The sequence below is a fragment of the Mobula birostris genome, chromosome 7, assembly GCF_030028105.1.
Source record: "Mobula birostris isolate sMobBir1 chromosome 7, sMobBir1.hap1, whole genome shotgun sequence".
In the NCBI taxonomy this organism is placed as follows: Eukaryota; Metazoa; Chordata; class Chondrichthyes; order Myliobatiformes; family Myliobatidae; genus Mobula; species Mobula birostris.
Window position 1 is genome coordinate 184433496 of NC_092376.1, and position 24038 is coordinate 184457533.

Genomic DNA, 24038 nt, shown 5'->3' on the forward strand with positions numbered 1-24038 from the left:
AATTCCTGCATCCCCAACTCCCTTAATTTATTTCTCATCATCTCTCTCTGTATCCCATACTTCCTGCAACACAAAACTACATGTTCTACTGACTCCTCTTCCTGACATTCCTCACACAATCCTGTCTGGTGTTTCCCTATCATTTTCAATGTTTTGTTTAACGCACAATGCCCCAGCCTTAACCTAGTCCACACAATTTCCTCTCTTCTGTTTCCATTGCCTACCCTAGTAACTGCAACACTCTTTTGTATTTGATATAAATGCCTCCCTTTCCCCTCCCTGTCCCATCTTTCTTGCCACATTCGGTTGACTTTTTCCCAGATTACACACTTAACCTCTGCTTTACTGATACTAATGTGCATTTCCACATTTTCTTTCTTTAACGCCCTCTTTGCCAACTCATCCACCCTCTCATTCCCCTTCACCACTACATGTGCTGGAACCCATAGAAATTTTACCTGACCTCCCTGATTTGCAATTCTTGTAACTAACTGATTGACTTCATAAAGTACATCTTGCCGACTGTTTGTGTGAAAAGACCTTAAACTTGCTGGAACTGAGGGTGAATCTGAACATATCAATGCTTTGGCTTGTCTGGCTTTCTGCATCCATTGCAATGCAACCAACACTGCCAGCATCTCCACTGTAAACACCCCTAACTTATTAGATGTTCTTCTGCTGATTCCAATTTCTTTTGCTGGTATTACCACCCCAAACCCTGTCACTCCTGTTTCAGGTTCCTTCACACCATCCATATAAATGTGAGTATAATCACTATACTTTTCCATCACATGACAGTTAAATGCATTTACCAAATCTGTTTTATATCTTTCTTTCCTTTTTACCTCTAACAAATGCCAGTCTATGTCAGGCCATACAAGCTTCCATGGAGCTACAACCAGATAAACTACTAAAGGACTTATCCTCAGATCAAATACTCCACATTCTTTCACGATATCATTCCCTACCCAACTAAAGGTATCCCTCTGAAACCTCCCATTTTCCCAACACTCCTGCAACATTCCTTTAGTAGGAGCACCTCCCCCAACTGAACCCCAAGGCTACTTATATTCAAAGCCTCAAGATGGGAATCAGGTGCCTATGCTTAACTCAATCAAATGAGGGACAGCTGGAAGACCTGGAGTCCTGAGTCCACGGACTGGACCGTGAACCGAAATGCGGAGTTCACAAACTGGACCATGACACCTACAGTATGTCATACGACAAGGCGCATAGTGATGATGATGACGCAGAGGCCACTTTATTAGGTACATCTGTACACCTACTCTTTAATGTGAATGTCTGATCAGCCAATCATGTGGCAGCAACTCAATGCATAAAACCATGCAGACATGGTCAAGAGAGTCATTTGTTCAGACCAAATATCAGAATGGGGAGGAAATGTGATCTAAGTGACTTTGATCATGGAATGATTGTTGGTACCAGATGGGGCAGTTTGAGTATCTCAGAAATCGCTGATCTCCTGGGATTTTCATATACGACAGTCTCTAGAGCAGGATTCCCAGCCTAGGGCCACAGACCCCTTGCTTAATGGTTTTGGTCAATAGAATAAAAAAGGTTGGGAACCCCTGTTCTAGAGTTTACAGGGAGTGATGCGAAAAACATAAAACATTCAGTAAGCAACAGTTCTGTGGGAAAAAATGCCTCGTTAATGAGAGAGGTCAGAGGAGAATGGCCACACTAGTTCAAGCTGACAGGAAGACTGAAATAACCACATGTTCCAATCATGGTGTGCAGAAGAGCATCTTTGAACATACAAGACATTGGATAGGTTACTGCAGCAGAAGACCATGAACATGTATTCACTGTGCACTTTATTAGGTACAGAAAGTACCTAATAAATTGGCCGCTGAGTTCATAACCTAAGTTCTAAGATCTCAGCTCTGCTGGAGGAGATTTTTTGTTTCACAATGCACCAAAGGACAAGGAAAGAATTAGGTTGATAAACTTACTATGTGTTTATGCAATTAAGGTCACAATGAAACATCATGTTACTTTGGCCAATGTGAAGAGAGTATCACAGCCAGGGTTGTTTTTCAAAAAGAGAAAAGATCGTTTTTTAAGCACCACACAAAAAATGCTGGAGGAACTCAGCAGGCCAGGCAGCATCTATGGAAAAGAGTAAATACTCATCATTTCAGACCCAGAACCTCATCAGGACTGGAGAAAAATGATGAGAAGTCAGAAGGTGGAATGAGGGGAGGAAGAAGTACAAGGTGGTGTGTGAAACTGGGAGAGGGAGGGGTGAAGGAAAGAACATAGAATTCAATTGGTGAAAGAGATAAAGGGCTGGAAAAGAGGGAATCTCAGAGACAATGGAAGAAAGTGTGGGGGGAGGAACACCAGAGGGAGGTGATGGGCAGGTAAGGAGATAAAGTGAGAGAAGGAAATAAGAATGGGGAATGGTGAAGGAGGGTGGCGGGGTCCATTACCGGAAGCTCGAGAAATCGATGGTCATGCCATCAGGTTAAAGGCTACCCAGTTGGAATATAAGGTGTTGTTCCTCCAACCTGAGTGCGGCTTCATCACAGCATTAGAGGAGGCCATGGACAGATATGTCGGAATGGGAATAGGAAGTAAAATTAAAATGGGTGGCTAATGGGATATCTTGTTTTTTCTGGGGAACAGAGCATAGGTGCTCGGTGAAGCAGTCTCCCAATCTACGTCAGGTCTCACCGATATACAGGAGGCCACACCGGGAGCAACAGATGCAGTAGGTGACCGCAACAGACACACAGGTGAAATGTTGCCTCAGACTGTGAAGATTGCCTTTCAGTTGGCGTGAGAATTGTATTCTCTCAGTGTCACTGAGTGGGTATGTGATGTTCCTTGCATTGTTTACACTTTTATGTCTAATTGTTTGTCTTTGCAGTAGCTCTGAGTTTTCACTTTGTGTTGCAGCTGTCTCATTTGGGATCATGGGGATTGTTAAGCTCGCCTTGTGTTTATCACTTTTATTCAATTTCTGGTAATCAAGTTAGCATGGGATTTTCAATGTCTTGCATTATAGTTGTTATCTTTGTGGGTTATTGCTTCTGGATAGCGTGCTATCTGATTGGTCTGGAATTCCTGCATGTTCTGGGGTATAACTCAGGGGGGCATGCCAACCTCTCTTTGTTCAGTTGTTGTGGGCCCTTGTGTCTTGAAACTTTAACCGAGTTCTGAGCATCATGATTGATTCTAGTTCTTCAAGATTCTGAACAGCTTGTCTGAGTTCCTGTTAGTTTAACTGGTTAATTTCTGTCATAAATCTTTTGTTTTGTTTGAATTGCCTACGTCGCTGTGATTCCTGCACTCAAGTTCACTAGTGGCCCTGACAGAGAAGCATGGATGATCGTACTTCCACGTCAATGGAGAATGAAGATGGATGGTGGGAGGGAGGAGGAACTGATCTGCAGAGCTGAACTAGTTAGAGGAGGAGACAACAAGCTGAGTTGTAGTCCGAGAAGATGTTAATCTGGAGACACAGGAGACTGCAGATGCTGGAAATTGAAGCAACACAAAACTGCAGCAGCAACTTTACTGGTCAGGCAGCATCTATGAGGGAAAATGACAGTTCACATTTTAGCTCCTGTCCCTTCATCTGGCATGGACAACTGAGGGGAGAAAGTCCCTCAAATAAAAAGGTGGAGGGAAGGGATGGAGCAAGACCCAGCAAGTGACAGGCGGGATCCAGGTGAGGGGAGGTGTTGAAGCAGATAGGTAGATGGAGAAGGGGGAGAGTGGGAATGGTGTCAGGAGATGGATTTGATAAAGGGGTGAAGACAATGATATCTGTAGGGAGGGGACAGAGGAGCATGGAGTGAAAAGAGGGAGGTGGGAAGGATAGAATGGCACACTGGAGGAGGGGGACCAGTGGGAGGATGAGAGGGTGGAGGAGGACAAAGAGACACAGTGATGGGTCTTGATCTAGGGAGGCTTGCCTGTCACTGATTCCTCAACAACAATTTATTGTTTGGTCTGAAGGCATGAATTGGCTCAGATTAGATTTCCTGTGTGTGGGTGAAACAGATGCGCATCTTTGAATGATTCATGGTTGGCCTTCTCTATAACAGCTCTTTGTCCCATATTTATTTAATTATTTTGAATTTATATTGGCATGTTGGGATTTGAACAGACAGGAGCGATTGACAAACTGCTGGAGGAACTCAGCAGGCCAGGCAGCATCTGTGGGGTCAGAGGGATAGCTAATGTTTCAGGTCAAGAACATCAGGACTCATTCTGAAATGTTGATAGTTCATTTCCCTCCACACATACTGCCTGACCCTTTGAGTTCCTCTGGCAGTTTGATTTTGTTCTCCAGATCCCATTATCTGCAGTCTGATATGTCTCTAAGCCCAGACTGCTGGATGTTCCAGGAACTAACTTTTGCATCAATCTCTCACCCCCCACGCCCCCAAGTGGCACGTGGCAATGAAACAAAATGGCCTTAGCTTTACAGAAGAGACAGCCCAACCCAGGCAACTGCATGTGTGCCATCTCTTTCCAGTTCCTCCCATTTCTCCACTTCTGTAATTTTAAAAAAAATTTAGAGATACAGCCCAGAACAGGCCCATCTGGCCCAACGAATCACGCTGCAGAGCAACCCACCTATTTAACATCTGCCTAATCACAGGACAATTGACAATGAACAATTAGCCGACTAACCAGTACATCTTTGGACTGCAGCAGGAAACTGGAGCACCCAGAGGAAACCCATGCATTCACAGTGTGAGCATACAGACAGAGCAGGAATTGAACTCCAAACCATGGAACGCTCCTACTGTGGCACTCCTTCACTGCATAACCAGAATTCTTTTCTTTTTCAAGCATTCATCCAATTCCTTTAAAAATATCACCATCACATCTGTCTCACACACTTATAGGTAGTGCATTATATTGTCACAACTACGCATTTGGCAGCGCAGTAGATGCAGCAATTGCGCCTGTGAATTTGCACGTGTCAGCTAATTATTATTTAATTGTGATAGTATTTAACTCCATACTTGACGTTGTAGTGCTTGCCGAGGCTTGGACAGAGCACAGCAACACTTTGCTTCCTGTTTGCTTTCGGCCTTCCCTGAGAAATTGGACTTTCAAGTCAACTGACTCTGAAGACTAGCGGTATTCGTTTAACGTTTGGATTTTCTTTTCAGCCACAGCGTAAGCTTCGTTTCCCATTTGAGAGTTTTAGTTAACAGCCCTATCTAGCCTAGCCCTTATTGTTTATTTTCCCTTTAACGCTGTTCGCATTGAAGTTTGTGAACTATCAGTCTGCTTCAGTGTCTCTCACCCCACACCTGGGCCATTTCCAAACCAGTAACATGCATATCCAAATCACCCATTGTGAACAGAAGCTTCATCCCTTTCATCACTTCTTCTGCTGCCCATAATCATTGCTTTCCATGTTGTCATCCTTTCACCAATGGAAGCAGATTCTTTTCTCTCTGAAGCAGTGATTTAAAACACAGAACATCTCACAGAATAGCACAGTTTGGACCCTTCGTCCCAGAATGTTGTTCTCCAACGTAGACCTACTGGACAATCAATCTAACCCTTCCTTCCTACAAACCCCATAACCTTTTCATTTTTCTTACATTTATGTGCCTATCTAAGAGATTCTGAAATGATAGCATTGTGGCAGCCTCCTCCACCACTCCAGCAAAGCATTCAGTTACCTACCTCTCTCTCTGTGAGAAAAATCTATCTCTAATATCTCCCCTAAATTTCGCTCCACTTGCCTGAAATGGATGTCAGATGGTATTCCTGTAGCCCTGGGAAAAACGTGCTGGCTATCTACTCTATCTATACCTCTCATAAACCAATCCACCTCTATCAAGTCACCTTCATCTTTCAACACTCCAGAGAGAATTCCCTGCCTTGCATATCCTTTCCTCCTGTCCTGCACAGGAATAGAAAAAGTTGCAGGAAGAGGAACACTCAGCCAGCTCCATCATGGACACTAGCACCCCAGCACTTGAGGGCACCTTCAAAAAGTATCAGGGAGGATGGAAAGGAACTGGAAGCACTCACTCAATGTTTCAGGAAGAGCTTCTACCCCTCAGACATCTGCCGTCAGATGTCTGAATGGACAATGAACCCACGTAATCTACTTCATTAACAAGAGAAAATCTGCAAATGCTGGAATTCCAAGCAACACACATAAAATGCTGGGGGAGCTCAGCAGGCCAGGCAGCATCTGTGGAAAAAGTACAGTCGACGTTTCAGGCCGAGACCCTTTGGTAAGACAGCTGATTCTGACAAAAGGTCTTTGCCCGAAATCTTGACTGTACTTTTCTTTATAGATACTGCCTGGCCTGCTGAGTTCCTCCAGCATTTTGTGTGTGTACACGACTTCATTATTTATTTCTCTTTTTTTTTGCACTCTTCTTTTGTACTAATTAGTTAATTTATTTTTTATGTATATTTAATGTAATTTGTAAATTTTGAAATTATTATTGTATGTATGGCTATGTACTGCTGCTACAAAACAAAATAATTTCATGGCATATGTCAGTGATATTAAACCTGATCCTGATTCTGATTTGTCACCTGTATGACATGCTGTCTAATCCAGGCAGCATCCTGGTAATCCGCTCAGCACTGTCTCTAAAGCTTCCACATCCTTCCTATAATGGGGGAGGGAGGGGAGGGAACATCGACTCAGACCATGAGAGGCCTGCACCGGGCATTTTCATGCCTTACAAGGCACAGATTGGAAGTCTGTGTGGGGCGCCACTCCTCTCACAGACACTAGAGCAATGTGTGGTTAGGTGCCTCGCTCAAGGACACAAACATGCTGCCTCAGTTGAGGCTCGAACTAGTGACCTTCAGATCACTAGACGAACGCCTTAACCACTTGGCCACGTGCCCAACACAAATGAGTCAACTAGAACTGAACACAATACTCCAAGAGTGGTCTAAACTGAGTTTCTTAGGGATGTAACATAGTCCATGAACTTATTCCCAAAACTAATGAAGGCCAGCACACCGTACATCTTCTTAAAAACCTACTATCAAATTACACGGTCACCTTGAGGGATCCATGGACCTGGACTCCAAGATCCATCTGCTAAGAAATTGAACTACGTCTGTCAAATTTCCTACTCTTCTCGTTATCTCACTTCTGTTTGTGGGTTATTGTTATCCACAGACTACCTGCCAAGTTTTCTATCATAGAATCTCAGCTGCACTTCCAAAACAACTTCATCTGCTGCTCACTGCATTTCTTTTTATTTCTCACACCATTTTCTGTAAACTCTAGTGAGCTGTACATGAAAATCCCAGGTCAGCAGTTTCTGAGATACTTAAATAACCATGTATGGCACCACAATCATTTCACAGTCAAAGTCTCTTTGGATCACATTTCTTCCCCATTCTGATATTTGACCTGAACAACAACTGAACCTCTCGACCATGTCTGCATGTTTTTATGCAATGTGTTGCTGCTACATGACTCAGTGAGTAGATATTTGCACTCACGAGCAGGTGTAGAGGTGTACCTAATAATGTAGCCACTGATTGTATATAAAATGTATTACGTGTGCCAATATAACCAGCATGTGGTTCCATATTATTCCATAAAGTCATTTTCTCCCTTTTTGTCTTATTCTCCTCCAGCTTCCTCCAGACCTGGTTGCCTATTCCTTCCAGAAAAACTTTCCCCCCAGGTCATCTCTCTCTTTCCAAGATCACAAAGCACACAATCTCTTTACCAATTCCTCCATTATTTTGTTATCCGCGATCTCTCTCCGTCAACATCTCCCCTCTAAAATCTCTTACTTCCGGTCATTTCTTTCCCGATATGAATTCTCATCCCTCCCTCATCATGTTACAAAAGACTTCTATATACCTATATGCAAACATCTACAAAGTTGTAACTTGGAACTCCCTCTGTCAAATGGCAACTGATGTTAAACCACATGCAGATTTCTGATCTGAGACTGATCAAATTTAATGTTAAAGAATATGAGGAAAATGCAAATATATGCAGTTACATTCCAGAGAAGCCATGTTCCTATTGAATAATGAGAATAGTTCCTGTCCTAATATTTCTAACATCAGCAATTGTACACAATCCCAAATGCTTCTGAAGTGTTGCGAGTTCATAGCTCTCTGAAAGTGCCAACACAAGTGTATAGAGTAGCAATGAAGCTATAAAGCATATTTGTCTTAATTGGTGCAGGAAAAAGTTGGGAAAGTCATTTTGCAGTTGTATAAAGCTTTAGTTTTACCATATCCAGAGAACTGTGCGAAGTTCAGGATATCACATTATAGGAAAAATGAGGAGGGTTTGGAAAAGATACAGAAGATGCAAAAGCTACAGACACAGTGTGGTGCAGGAAAACAATAAAGACAAGATCACAGTGAGGTAGATTGTGAGGCCAAGAGTTCATCTTATCCTACAAGTGGCCTGTTCAAGTGCCTGATAACAGTGCTTGAGCCTGGAGAAAGAGCTTTCAGGTTTTTGTATCTTCTATCCTATGGAAAGTAGAGATGAGAGAATGTCCTGGGTTGGTAACATCTTAGATTACTTTGGCTGCTTTGCTGAGGCATGATAAGTTTAGTCAGAACCCAGAAAGGGGATTCCATATGTATTAGTCCTTATAAGGCAATATTTACAAAGATACATTGTTTTCTTTGCAGCAGAGGGGTGACTTGATAGAAGTATATAAAATCACTGGGGGCATAGAGACGGTAGAAATTCAGGGTCTTTTTCCCAGACTAGAAATGTCAAATTCTGGAGGCAAAAGCTGAAAGTGGATGGGGCGAAGTTTAAAGGAGACATACAAGTTAATTTTTTTCACATATGGAGAGTGGGAGGTGCCTGGGTCATATCTTCCATTCAATAAAATCATGACTTAGCTGAGTGTAACTCAACTCTGCATTTACCCAACACCCAGTAACCTTTGACCTCTTAATTATCAAAAATGTAGCCACCTCTGCCTCTAAAAAATGTTCAGATGATGTACTTTCTCTGCCCTTTGAGGAAGAAAATGCAAAAGACACACAGCCCTCTGAGAGAGAGAATAAAAAATATCTAATTTTTTTATTAAATGGGAGATTAGCCATAAAACCGTTAGTCTGCTCCACCATTCCGTCATGGCTGATACATTATCCTCCTCAACCCCATGCTTCTGTCTTCTCCCCATCACCCTTGATGTCCTAACTAATCAAAAACCTGTCAAACTCCGCTTTAAATATACCCAGTGACTTGGCCTCAGCAGCCATCTCTGGCAATGAAATCCACAGATTCACTCTCTGGCTAAAGACATTTTTCCACATCTTTGTTCTAAAGGGACAACCTTGTATTCTGATCTGTGACCTCTCCTTGACTCCCTTACTATAGGAAATATTCTCTGCACGTCCGTGCTGTCTAGGCTTTTCAGTATTCAGTGGGTTTCAATGAGATCCCCTCTCATTCTTCTAAACTCCAGCAAGTACAGGCCCGGAACCATTTAAAACTCCTCACGTGTATGTAAACCCTTTCAGTTCTGATCATTCTCTTGAACCTCCTCTGGACCCTCTCCAATGCTAACACATCTTTTCTTAGATAAGGGACCCAAAACTGCTCATCATACTCCAATTGAAGCCTGACCAATGCCTTAAAAAGTCTCAGTATTGTATTTTTGCATTTTCATGCTGGGAGACTGAAGAAAATGACACCAGTGAATAACACGACTGAAGGTGACATCCTTCTGACAATTCACAAAACTACTTCTTTTACTTCATTTACTTATTCTTCTTCTTTCAAATATGATACTGCTATGTTTGGAACCAATGACTTTCATTTTGATGGTGTGTTTTTGGGCCGACTGAACAATATGGCACTTTGCTGTCTCTGAGTGAGTTTGAACATAGAACATAGAATAGTACAGCACAATACAGGCCCTTTGGCCCACAATGTTGTGCCGACCCTCAAACCCTGCCTCCCATATAAGCCCCCACCTTAAATTCCTCCATATACCTGTCCAGTAGTCTCTTAAACTTCACTAGTGTATCTGCCTCCACCACTGACTCAGGCAGTGCATTCCATGCACCAACCACTCTCTGAGTAAAACACCTTCCTCTAATATCCCCCTTGAACTTCCCACCCCTTACCTTAAAGCCATGTCCTCTTGTATTGAGCAGTGGTGCCCTGGGGAAGAGGCGCTGGCTATCCACTCTATCTATTCCTCTTATTATCTTGTACACCTCTATCATGTCTCCTCTCATCCTCCTTCTCTCCAAAGAGTAAAGCCCTAGCTCCCTTAATCTCTGATCATAATGCATACTTTCTAAACCAGGCAACATCCTGGTAAACCTCCTCTGTACCCTTTCCAATGCTTCCACATCCTTCCTATAGAGAGGTGACCAGAACTGCACACAATACTCCAAGTGTGGCCTAACCAGAGTTTTATAGAGCTGCATCACTACATCGCGACTCTTAAACTCTATCCCTCGACTTATGAAAGCTAACACCCCATAAGCTTTCTTAACTACCCTATCCACCTGTGAGGCAACTTTCAGGGATCTGTGGACATGTACCCCGAGATCCCTCTGCTCCTCCACACTCCCAAGTATCCTACCATTTACTTTGTACTCTGCTTTGGAGTTTGTCCTTCCAAAGTGTACCACCTCACACTTCTCCGGGTTGAACTCCATCTGCCACTTCTCAGCCCACTCCTGCATCCTATCAGTGTCTCTCTGCAATCTTTGACAATCCTCTACACTATCTACAACACCACCAAACTTTGTGTCGTCTGCAAACTTGCCAACCCACCCTTCTACCCCCACATCCAGGTTGTTAATAAAAATCACGGAAAGTAGAGATCCCTTGTGGGACACCACTAGTCACAATCCTCCAATCTGAATGCACTCCCTCCACCACCACCCTCTGCCTTCTGCAGGCAAGCCAATTCTGAATCCACCTGGCCAAACTTCCCTGGATCTCATGCCTTCTAACTTTCTGAATAAGCCTACCGTGTGGAACCTTGTCAAATGCCTTACTAAGATCCAAATAGATCACATCCACTGCACTATCCTCATCTGTATGCCTGGTCACCTCCTCAAAGAACTCTATCAGCTTGTTAGGCACGATCTACCCTTCACAAAGCCATGCTGACTGTTTTAGACACGATCTGCCCTTCACAAAGCCATGCTGACTGTAAGGCTTTGGTGAGGCTTTGAGTGAAGTGTACAGCCTGGGGGCCAAGGAGCCTGAGATGGCGTGCAAACCATGGTCGATTTAATTTCTTGCCGATCTCTCTGATTAAAGTGTCGAGGAAGATTGAAATCAATGAGGACAAGAGCAGAAGGCGAGTGGCTGTTAAGTGCCCTTAGCCTGCATTTGACCAGTCTCTTTCTCTCTCCCTCTTGCTTGATGCTGCCAGGGGATGGTGCTGGAGCCTTGGGTCTTGGGCAAGTTTGAATTGGCGTGGCTTGTAGATTGGACTCTGTAGTTCATGTCATGATGTGTTTAAGTCTCTGTTTACTCCTTTTTTATTGCTATTTTGTGCAATTTTGATTGGGGTGGATTAACCCTGTTGCCTGCAGTCACAAACGAAACAGCAGAAAATTGAACTGAACTGAGCTAAGCTGAACATACCTAGACTGTACCAATAACTTTGTGGTTTGTTGTTTCATATTCTGTGTTTTTCATTCTTTTTTGAGTGTTCTTTTTGATTTGTTCTTTTTTTTGAATGTTGGGGGTTTGATATTTTTCCTTGAACAGGATCCATGGTTTTCTTTGTTTCATGTCTCTGTGGAAAGATGAATCTCAGGGTTGTATACCGCATATATACCTGGATAATAAATAAGTTTTGAATCTTTGAATACACTCTAGTCCTCTCGAAATGAATGTTGACCTTACATGGTTTAGTTTTGATGCCTTAGTTTTGAATGGTTCTTGAATATCCCTTGAGGAGAAACATCCTCTTCAACTATCAAGATCTCTCAGGATCTTACATATCTTATATGTTTATGTGCCGATGAAAACTCATCTCCCCATATAAACGATGCTGAGAGAATTATTGCAAATGGATTGCCTCAGAACTGAGATTATGACCCATTAACAAGCTAACATGGTGCTATCTTAACACTACTTGTGGAACAGACCCAAATCCAAGAAAGGCTGACAAATGGCAATGGATGCACTCTGACAAGTTGGCTGCAGATCATCTTTCTGTACAACAAATGCCTGCAGAGGGAAGATATGATGGAGTGCATCAGTCTCCAAACAACATAGCAATAAAAAAGAGCCTTCAGTATATTAAAGCTATATTTCAGATCGCTAACCAGAGGTGATTTCCAACACAGTTGTTTGAGGACGGTGCCAGAACTTTGTGACATGCATGGTGTGCTAAGCAGCTTCCCTGAATTGTCAGCGGGGATGTTTGAGAATAGCCAATCAAGTCTTCAGGTCAGGGGACCCCAGTTTAGCCATCTCTTGGGGGCTGTGTTGAAAGGTATTGCAATAAGATGGAACAATACAAACCATGAAAGCGCATCCCAGCAGGCTCCAGGACAGCTTCTACCACACTAATATAAGGCTATAAAGTATTTCCCTAGTACGATAAATTGGAAGCTTCACAATTTACCTTGTTAAGGCCTTGTGCCTTATTGTTTACCCGCACCGCATATTTTCTGTGGCTGCGACACCTTATAGCAAGAGAATGGGCTTCAGAGGGAAGTGGATCAGCCGTGATAAAGTGGCGGAGTAAACTCGATGGACCGAATGGTGTAATTCTGCTCCAATGTTTTTATTGCTGTTGTTTTACCATGTTCTAACTTAATGCACTGTGCGATAGAACATCAGTAAATTATTACAGCACAGTACAGGCTCTTCTGCCCACAGTTGTGCTGGCCCCTTAACCTATTCTAACATCAATCCAACCCTCCCTTACCAAATAGCTCTCCATTTTCTTATAATCCATACACCTACCTTTTAAGTGTTGGTGATATATCTGCCTCTATAACCACCTCTAACAGCACGTTCCACACAACCGCCACTGCCTGCGTCAAAAACGCACCTCTGACATCGCCCTGTATTTTCCTCCTTGTTTTAGTCATTTCCCCCCTGGGAAAAGGTCTCAGGCTATCCACTCAATCACTGTATCCAAATAAAGCACTGAAAACTGAGTGTCTCTGCATTTTCTGAAAAGATTCCCAACTCACAGGGCTCATCCTGCTCTCAGACACTGTCTGAACATCATGTATGGTGCAGTAATTAGTCCTCCTGCACCTTTGTGTAGGGTTCAGTACTGACCTTGGGTCCTGACTATGTGGAGTCTGCCCATTCTCACTTTCATCTCATGGTTTCCCCCTGGTGTTTAAATTCATCATCATCATTATATGCTGTGTAACATGACATGGGCGATTGTGGTCTTCTTGGCAAATTTTACTGTAGAAGTGGTTTGCCATTACCTTCTTCTGGGCAGTATCTTTACAAGATGGATGACCTCAGCCATTATCAATACTCTTCAGAGATTTTCTGCCTGGTGTCAGCGGTAGCATAACCAGGACTTGTGATATAACCAGGACATACACGGTAAATGGTAGGACATTGAAGAATGCAGTAGAACAGAGGGATCTAGGAATAATGGTGCATAGTTCCCTGAATGTGGAATCTCATGTGGATAGGGTGGTGAAAAAGCTTTTGGTATGCTGGCCTTTATAAATCAGAGCATTGAGTATAGGAGTTGGGATGTAATGTTAAAATTGTACAAGGCATTGGTGACGCCAAATTTGGAGTATTGTGTACAGCTTCGGTCACCGAATTATAGGAAAGATGTCAACAACATAGAGAGAGTACAGAGAAGATTTACTAGAATGTTACCTGGGTTTCATCACCTAAGTTACAGAGAAAGGTTGAACAAGTTGGGTCTTTATTCTTTGGACCGTAGAAGGTTGAGGGGGGACTTGATAGAGGTATTTAAAATTATGAGGGGGATAGATAGAGTTGATGTGGATAGGCTTTTTCCATTGAGAGTGGGGGAGATTCAAACAAGAGGACATGAGTTGAATGTTAAAGGGCAAAAGTTTAGGGGTGACATGAGGGGGAACTTCTTTACTCAGAGAGTGGTAGCTGTGTGGAATGAGCTTCCAGCAGAAGTGGTTGAGGCAGGTTCGATGTTGTCGTTTAATGTTAAATTGGACAGCTATATGGATAGGAAAGAAATGGAGGGTTATGGGCTGAGTGCAGGTTGGTGGGACTAGGTGAGAGTAAGAGTTTGGCAGGGACTAGAAGGGCCGAGATGGCCTGTTTCCATGCTGTAATTGTTATGGTTATATGTACCAGCTGCTCATACGGCTATTCACCACCTTCTCCCTTGGCTTCACATGACCCTGATCAGGGGGGAATAAACAGATGCTACACCTTGTCCGATACTAAGGTGCACAGTCATAACAAGGTAGCGTGTGAGGTCAAGAGTCCACCTTGTTGTACAAGGGGACCATTTAATAATGCTATGACAGAAAGATACAAGCTGTCATTGAGCCTGGTGATACATGTTTTCAGGCTTTTCGAACTTCTGCCTGATGAGAGAATGTTCTGGGAGGGTGGGATCTTTGATTATGCTGGCTGTTTTACCAAGGCAGCAAGCACTGTAGTCAGTGGCCATAGAGAGCAGACTGGCTCCTGTGTTATGCTGAGCTGTGTCCATACTCTCTGCAGTTTCCTGGGCAGGACGGTTGCCGTACCAAACCTTAATGCATCTGGATTATTGCTTATTTATTCTTATTGATTATGCCCTCTTTTCATTGTCATCGTCAGGAAGGAGGTAAGCAACATGAAGGCACACACTCAGCAATTCAGGAACCGCTTCTTCCCCTCTGCCATACGATCTCTAAATGAACATTGAGCCCTTGAACACCACCTCCGTTTATTATTTCTGATCTTGCACTAATTTTAATCTATTTAATATACATATATACTTACTGTAATTGATTTACTTATTTATATTTTTTTCATTCTATATTATCATGAATTGCATTGTACTGCTGCTGCTGCTGTTAACAAATTACGTGAAACATGTCGGTGACTATTGTTACGTACCCCGTAACTGGGTTGCCAAACCAGCAGAAATGGACCACTTAGTTGGAGTCTGGATTACTGGAACTAAGGAAGTTTTATTAAAGAAATAAGTAACACAGTACTCTAATCGTAAGGATATAAATGCAACGGGTTAGGAATGATAAAACACACGTACACAGAACTAGGATAATAGGAATCAATCAAGCTCTATCGCAGTCTAGGGGTAAAATGATCAGTCTCAAGTGACGCAGAGTTCAGTTCAGCTAAGTACAGTTCGCAGTAATCGCTGTTGTGCCGTTGGAGAGAGAGAGAGAGAGCGAATATGCAAATTTCTGATTCAAACAGACCTTTGATGTTCCTCGCAGTTAGCTTTCGGGCAAGCCCTTTTACTGTCTTTTGAGGTCACTGCCTGTGACCCCTCCATTCCGGATACAATCCTTCTTCCACGGTGAACCCGGCACCCAGGCAAGGGCAGACACACACACCAGGTTCCCGCCGATCGTACCTTTTCACTCTGTGCGTCTATGGTCGGTCCCGTGACTAGACTTCCAAAACTCTCACCAACTTGTGGGGGCACACCGCACTTCCTGGGTCTCGTTATCTCGTGATCTCGTGGTGTCTGTCTTGCTTTAGCGAACCTGTTCCTTTTATCCCCCTGCTGGGGTATCGCCTGTCCATCAAACTTCAAACAGTTCAGGTTCAAAGCAACCGGTCTGACAATACTCGGAACTGTGTCTCTTTTCGTTAATCTCCCTCGTCTCTCATTAACATGTCTGAATGCTGCTCCATTGTCTCTCTTATCTCTCTCATTAGCATCAATCTTCTGACAACTTGGTCTTTCGTCACACTATGAACCTGATTCTGATTCTGATTTTATACTTGCTCAGTTTATTGTCTTCTACACTATCATTGAATGCCCTAGTGGGACAGTCTTTCATTAATTCTGTTATAATTATTATTCTGTAGATTTGTTGAGTATGCCCAGAAGAACATAAATTTCAGGGTGTCCATGGTGACATATATGTACTTTGATAATAAATTTACTTTGAACATTGAGCTTTGGATGCTTTCTATGGTGCATCAATAAGAATTAGTAGGGGTCAAAGAGCACATGCCTAATTTCTTCAATCTCCTGAGGAAGTGGGGTGCTAGTGCATGTTCTTGGCTGTGGCATCTGTTATACCAGGGCACACTATTGATGAGGTTCACTCCTGGTAACATTAACCTTTCAACTTTTTCGACTTCAGCACCATTGAGACTTCAATTTCCTCAGAAATGGCAATGATATAGTGGCAGTACGTTAATGGGCTAATTGGTAATTGCCCTCAAGTGTAGGTGAGGCTGGCATACTCTGAATGACATACTTCCTTGTCATTAGCAAACATAGAACTACGATGCATTGCACTGCTAAATATTTTTGGTCTTCTTACTAGTGTTACTTCTTTTTCATTTCCAGGGTTTTACATGGATTTTGCAAGATAGTTTGGCCCGGATGCTGTCGGTCTTTGATGATGGATGCTGCTTTCTTGTGGCAGTGCTCCTTATACTGTGGAGGGCTTTACCTGTGATGGGCTGGGCTGTATCCATCACTTTCTGCAGACTTTTCCGTTCCTAGGCATTGGTGTTTCCATACTGGATCATGATGCAACCAGTTAGAATACCCTCTACCGTGCATCCATAAAGTTTGGTTACATGCTGAAAGAATGCAAACTTCCAAGAAAGCAGAGGTGCTGTTCTGCCTTCTTTGTGTTGCCATTTAAATGCTGGCCTCAGGACAGATCCTCTGAAATGATAACGTCAAGGAGTTTAAAGCTACTGGCTCTCTCCATCTCCAATCCCCTAATAAGGTCTGGCACATGGACCTTCGATTTCTTCCTCTTACAACAATACTGAGCCTTCAAGAAAGGTCAAAGTTCAAATTTTCAAATAAATTCATTATCAAAGTACATATTTATTGCCATATCCAACACTGGAATTCATTTTCTTGGAGGCGTTCTCAGTAAGTTACGGTGTTATGTTTTGTAACTTTAAAATAGTAAATTAATTCAAAGAAAGACATGGAGTCCCAGAATGTGGGTCTGACTTCGTCTTAACTTTAAGTGAGGTGCACTCTTATCATGTGGTGGTGTGACTACATATGCAATGCACATATTTGCGCATATAACCCGTAATGAGTTATGTAAACGAACAAGAATGTTTAATCAAATATATATATATATATATATACACACACACACAACACATCTTTCTATGTTTCTACATAGGAGCAGAATTAGGCCATTCAGCCCATCAAGTCCGCTCTGCCATTCTATCATGGCGGATTTATTATCCCTCTCAATCCCATTCTCCTGTCTTTGATGTCTTAACTAATCAAGAGTCTATCAACCTCTACTTTAAATATACCCAGTGAATTGCCCTCTACAGCCGTCAGTGGCAAGAATTTCCACAGATCCACCACCATCTAGATTGTGCGCAAGCGCTGGTTGTGCACGCAGCCGGTTACAGTTGCTCCGTAGTTTCTTACTCTTAAACTTTTTAACTTAGTTGTATTTTTTTTCTCACGGTAACCAATTTCCCCCGGGATCAATAAAGTATTACTATGACTATGACTATCTGGCTAAAGAAATTCCTCTTCATCCCGGTTCAGTAGAACAAAGAAATATAATAGAATCAGTGAAAAAACTACACACAAAGTACTGCATGGACCACCAAATTTTCTTTTACTTTGGAGTTTATTGGAGTATCTAGTCTGTAGATGGGTGGTGGGGTGGGGATGTGTCTCTGCCGAAGAAGGTGTAAGCTGCTCCTTCCCTCTACTAGCCTGCAGGTCATCCTTGGGCAAGGGGTAGCACTTGCTGAGCCCCTGATCAGGGTCACTTGAAGCAGGTGGTGGACGGTGGTATGAGCAGCTGGTGCATATCACAAATCCTGGTTATGCGACTGCTGGCACCAGGCAGACAATCTCTGAAAAGTATTGATAATGGCTGGGGTCACCCAACTTGTAAAGACACTTCCCAGAATAAGGCGAAGGCAAACCACTTCTGAAGGAAACTTGCTAAGAACAATCATGGTCAAGACGGTGATCACCCATGTGAAACGACATGCCACATAATGATGATGATGATGATAACGATGAGTCTACAGAAAATATTTTGCTGAAAGTTAGAGATACTTTCTGAACACTTGATGGAGATTCAGCATGAGGGCTATTTTGTGAGGGAACCTTGCCTTGGGTGAAAGATTGCGTACGGCATTCTGCTTGTGTAGCCAGATCTGCTGCCTATAACCTGGCTTCTCCACCTTAATAGAGTTATCCTTTTTCATCAATCTTGGATTAGGAAGAACCCTGAAACACGTTTAGAAACAAGAGCATCGCTGTTACCAGGCTGTTTTCTTTCATCAGCTCTCCTGTCATTCATTCTGCTTGAGTGCCTCTGACTAATCTGGGCGCCCAAAATGAGTGGCTGATGGATTGCAGTGTCATTTACGAACACGTCTGAATTTGTGGACCTTGAGCTCATTTAAGATAAAAATGAATATCAATCCCTTTGAAAAGGAAGATGCTTGCAAAATTAAGTCACATTTCTCAGAGGCTAATGCTTTACTGATGTGCTTTAGGCAAACAAATGAATGTGGGGAGGTAATGCTGCTTAGTAACCCTTCTCATATTAGTTTGTGGAAAAGTAACAATTTTGAATATCCTCACTGTATAAATTTCATTGGTATTCAATATAAAGCAAATTACTATGAATTTATTGAGTTATTTTTCTTTCCACTTTAGCTACTTGGGGCCGAGAATCTATGATTAACATTATTATTTACTTAATGTATGCAGATTTGACATCTTTATTCCAGTTGGTTTCAGAATATTTCTATCACCGTCATACAAAATGTTTAGGCTACCAGCGAGTCTGAGTTAATGGTCGAGATTCAGGTCATGTGTGGTGAGTTTGTTTCTGCCCCGAAGGAGATGTATTGGCATTATGAATGCTCTAATAGTTGAAACCTTGATATGTGTTATTGCTTTCTGGCTCGAAAGCTGTTGAGATGGCCCAAGCAATGCTTATGATGAGCTTTAGGCTATGAATCAAAATGGTGAGATACAGGGAGCCTTTATGAGATCAGAAGGGAATGTCAAAGGAGCCAGACTCAACTCTATCTCTTTGGCCAACAAAGCACTGTAGCACCTCCACTTTCTGAGGAAATTCTGGTGAGTGAGTCTCCCCCACCCACCTATTTTAACCAATTTTTACAGGAACACCATTGAGATTCTCATGACCCACTGCATCACTGTCTGGTACGGGAATTGCAAGGCATCGAACTGCAGGTCCCTACAAAGGACTATGAAGACTGCTGAGAGGATCACCGGGGGTCCCCCTTCCACCCATTGGAGATATTTATCAGGAGCACTATGTATGCAGGGTCCATAGCAATGTCAGTATTGTGTCTGTACAACTACATAGTGAATAAATAAAGGCACACATTCGGAGGTGGTTAACTCGTGTATTCACTTTGCAGAGAGAGCAACAAATCAATGCTCAAGTGTAAGCTATCAGTGAATAATTAGTGCTAAGGAATAGAAGTAGATCTATAGATTACACTTCCTCCCCTTTAGATTAATGTAACATAATCCTGTACATGTACAAAACATTCAATTTCCCTTTAACAGGCCATATTTAAATACGTAAACATGATTTCACAATAACAGTCTGTAACTAACTTCACTATACTAAAGATTTAGCTTTTGGGTGGCACTCTGTTCCTTTCAGGATAGCACTTTTGGATCTGTGGAGAGGCATCGGGTTTCTCCATTGTCTTGTCAAAGACAACTTCATCCTTTGCAGGTGTTATGCTACTGTTAGTGACATGATCATCACTGAAAACCAAGTCTGGTGGCTGTAATGTGTCCTACTGGGTGTCCATTTGTCCTCCTGGTAATCATGAGCTAGGACTACCTGCCCAGCCTCGAAGCTCCTTGCTGATTTACCTGACAACCTGCTGGACTGTTTGTTCGTCACTGCCCAGCATAGATATGGTTTCAGGAGGTCAATATGTGGTCATGATCTTTCAAGAATCACCTGATTGTAGCTTGTTCCTAGAGGACTGGAAGATTGCAAATGTTACACCAGTCTTTTAGAAGGGAAAAAGGCAAAAGAAAGGAAATTATAGGCCAGTTAGCCTAACCTCAGTGGTTGGGAAAGTGTTAGAGTGTATTATTAAGGATGAGGTTTTGAGGTACTTGGAGACTAATGATAAAGTAAGTCAAAGTTAACATTGTTTCTGTGAAGGGAAATGTTGCCTGACAGATCTGTTAGAGTTCTTCAAGGAAGTAGCAAGCAGGGTGGATAAAGGAGAGGCAATGGATGTCATTTACCTGGATTTTAGAAGGCTTTTGATAAAGTGACAATATGAGGCTGCTTAACAAGATAAAATCCTGGGGTGTTAAAGGAAATATCCTGGCTTGGATAGCAGAATGGCTGACTAGTGGATAGCAAGTGGAAGCGAGTGGGAATAAACGTTGCCTTTTTTGGTTGGCTGCCAGCGACTCATTGTTTTCCTCACGAGTCAGTATTGGGACCACTGCTTTTCACATTGTTTTTCAACGATTTGGATAATGGAATTGATAGCTTTGTGGCAAAGTTTGTGGATGATACGAAGATATATGGAGGGGTAGGTAGCACTGAGGAAGCAATGCAATTGCAGCAAGACTTAGACAAATTAGAAGAATGGGCAAAAAAGTGGCAGATAGAATACAGTGTTGGGAAGTGTATGATAATACATTTTGGTCAAAGGGACAATAGAGTGGACTATTATCTAAATGGGGAGAAGCTTCAAACGTCAGAGTTGCAGAGGCATTTAGGAGCCCTCGTGCAAGACTCCCAAGGTTAATTTACAGGTTGAGTCTGTGGTAAAGAAGGCAAATGCAATGTTAGCATTTATTTCAAGGGGAATACAATATAAAAGCAAGGAAATATGTGGAGCCTTTATAAGACTTTATCATGCCGCACTTGGAGTATTGTCAACAGTTTTATGCCCCATATCTCAAAAAGGATGTGTTGTCATTGGAGAGAGTCCAGAGGAGGTAGATAAGGATGATTCCAGGAATGAAGGGGTTAACACACGAGGAGCGTTTGGGCCTGTACTCAATGGAATTTGGAAGAATGCGGGAGGATCTCATGGAAACCTACCAAATGTTGAAAGGACTAGATAGGGTGGATGTGAAGAGTATGTTTCCTATGGTGGGCTATCCAGAACTAGAAGTCACAGCCTCAAAACTGAGTGGCAACCCTTTAGAACGGAGGTACGGAGGAGTTTTTTTTTTAGCCAGAGTGTAGTATATCTATGGAATGCTCTACCACAGACAGTGGAGGAGGCCAAGTCCATATGTATATTTAAGGTGGCAGTTGATCATTAACTGACCAAAGGACGTGACAAGAAGGCAGGTGTGTGGGGTTGAGTGGGATCCAGGATCAGCCAGGATGGAAGGTGGAGCAGACTCAATCAGCTGAATGGCCTAATTCTGTTCCTGTCTTATGGACTTATGGAGACAATTATGCTGGAACAGTCCTTTGTGAGTGTTGATTGTGAGAAAATTCCTGCTTGACTCCTCAGTCTCCATTTGCAGATAGGTTTATGACAAGTCAATCTTTGAAAACCTCTCCTTGCCTGCAAAGACATAAATATATCTTCTATTCGTGAGATGGGATACTACACAGTATGCAGCAACAGGTTGATGCTCACTTTGAAGTCCCCACATATGCGAATGGCCCTAGCCTTCCTTTTCTTGATCGCTGGGACAATGGGCATGGCCCAATCACTCTGCTCAGTGTTGGAGAGAATGCCAGATGCCTCCAACCTCTGAAGTTCAGCATCCTCTTTAGGACGTAGTGCACAAGGCACTGGATGCACTTTATGAAATCTTGGTGTTGCTGCTTCATCCAGTTCAATTCTGGCCTTCATACCTTTGAGATTACTAACACCCCTTCAAAAACATATTCTCATTAGCATTAAGCAGCTGACAGCCTCTGGTTAGTGCTACCACTTGCGCTGTAGTTGTCTGTTAATGACTCATTGAGAGCTTTGATTGTGTGCCAGTCTATTTGGAATTTTCTCAACCACACATGTCCGAAAAGTGTTGGCTTTCCACTTTTCAACACATAAAGCTCTGACTGCTGTGCCTGATCTGCGTGCATTCACTTCACTTCCAGTTTGCCTTTGGGAGATACTTTTTTTCACCTGTGTAGGTCTTTAGGATCACTGAGGTCTTTTCTAATGGTAGTATAGAAAACAATCTGTTGTAGTCAGCCTCTGAGATTACTGACAAAGCTGACCTTGTATCCAGCTCCATTTTCAGTTTTACACCAGACACATTCGTTGTGATCCATATGGTTTTGCAATCTGCTTCAGCAATACTCCGCAGTTCTAGGCAGAACAGGTCACCTTAACAGACTCTGTGTTGTCTGATTCAGTTTCACATACAGTCACTTTATGCATATGTTTAATTTTGTATTTGAGACTTTTGATTCTGTGTGGTTTTTCTCTTTGGTTGTGCTTTTTTTGTCTGACTTGCAAACTCTCTCTATGTGGTCTTGTCTGTGACACTTTCTGCAAACTTTTACTTTGAACCAATAGTTATTTTTATTGTGGGAAGATTTATCACATAGATAAAATTTCTGGCTTTTTGCACCATTCAGGGACATTTTGTGCTTTTCACATTCCAAACTCCTTTTTTTTAAAAGTTCTGACACATCATTTGCTGCAATCTCCAACAAAATTGCAATGGTAAAATGCCAGTTCTAAAGTTAGGTCTCTTTCGGACAGTAGCCTCTTTTGAGTGCTTTGATTATACATGCCACATACAAGCCTGTCATGTAATGCATCAGAAAGTCCATCTCTCAAGTCACAGTATTGGGGAAGTTAGTGCAGTTCTGCAATGTATTTAGAAATGCTTTCATCCTTTGACTGGTTCCTTTTATGAAATCTAAATCTCTCAGTTATTAGAAACATAGAAAACCTACAGCACAATACAGGCCCTTCAGCCCACAATGCTGTGCCGAACATATACTTACTTAAGAAATTTCCTAGGGTTATCCATAGCCCTCTGTTTTTCTAAGCTCCATGTACCTATCCAAGAGTCTCTAAAAGACCTTAACGTATCCACCTCCACCACTGTCATAGGCAGCCCATTCCACGTACTCACCACTCTGTGCATAAAAAACTTACCCCTGACATCTCCTCTGTACCTACTTCCAAGCACCTTAAAACTGTGCCCTCTCATGCTAGCCATTTCAGCCCTGGGAAAAATCCTCTGACTATCCACACGATCAATGCCTCTCATCATCTTATACACTTCTGTCAGGTCATCTCTCATCCTTCGCCACTCCAAGGAGAAAAGGCTGAGTTCACTCAACCTATTCTCATAAGGCATGCTCCCCAATCCAGGCAACATCCTTGTAAATCTCCTCTGCATCCTTTCTATAGTTTCCACATTCTTCCTGTAGTGAGGTGACCAGAAATAAACACAGTACTCCAGGCGGGGTCTGACTATGATCCTATATAGCTGCAACATTACCTGTCAGCTCTTAAACTTAATCCACTGTTGATGAAGGCCAATGCACCGTACACCTTCTTAACCACAGAGTCAATCTACGCAGCGGCTTTGAGTGATCTATGGACTTGTACCCCACGATCCCTCTGATCCTCCAAACTGCCAAGAGTCTTAACATTAATACTATATGCTACCATCCTATTTGAACCACCTCACACTTATCTGAGCTGAACTCCATCCGACACTTCTCAGCCCAGTTTTGCATCCTATTGATGCCCTGCTGTAACCTCTGACAACCCTCCACACTATCCACAACACCTCCAACCTTTGTGTCATCAGCAAATTTACTAACCCATCTCTCCACTCCCTCATCCAGGTCATTTATAAAAATCACAAAGAGAAGGAGTCCCAGAACAGATCCCTGAGGCAGAAAACTGGTCATTGACCTCCATGCAGATTATGACCTGCCCACAACCA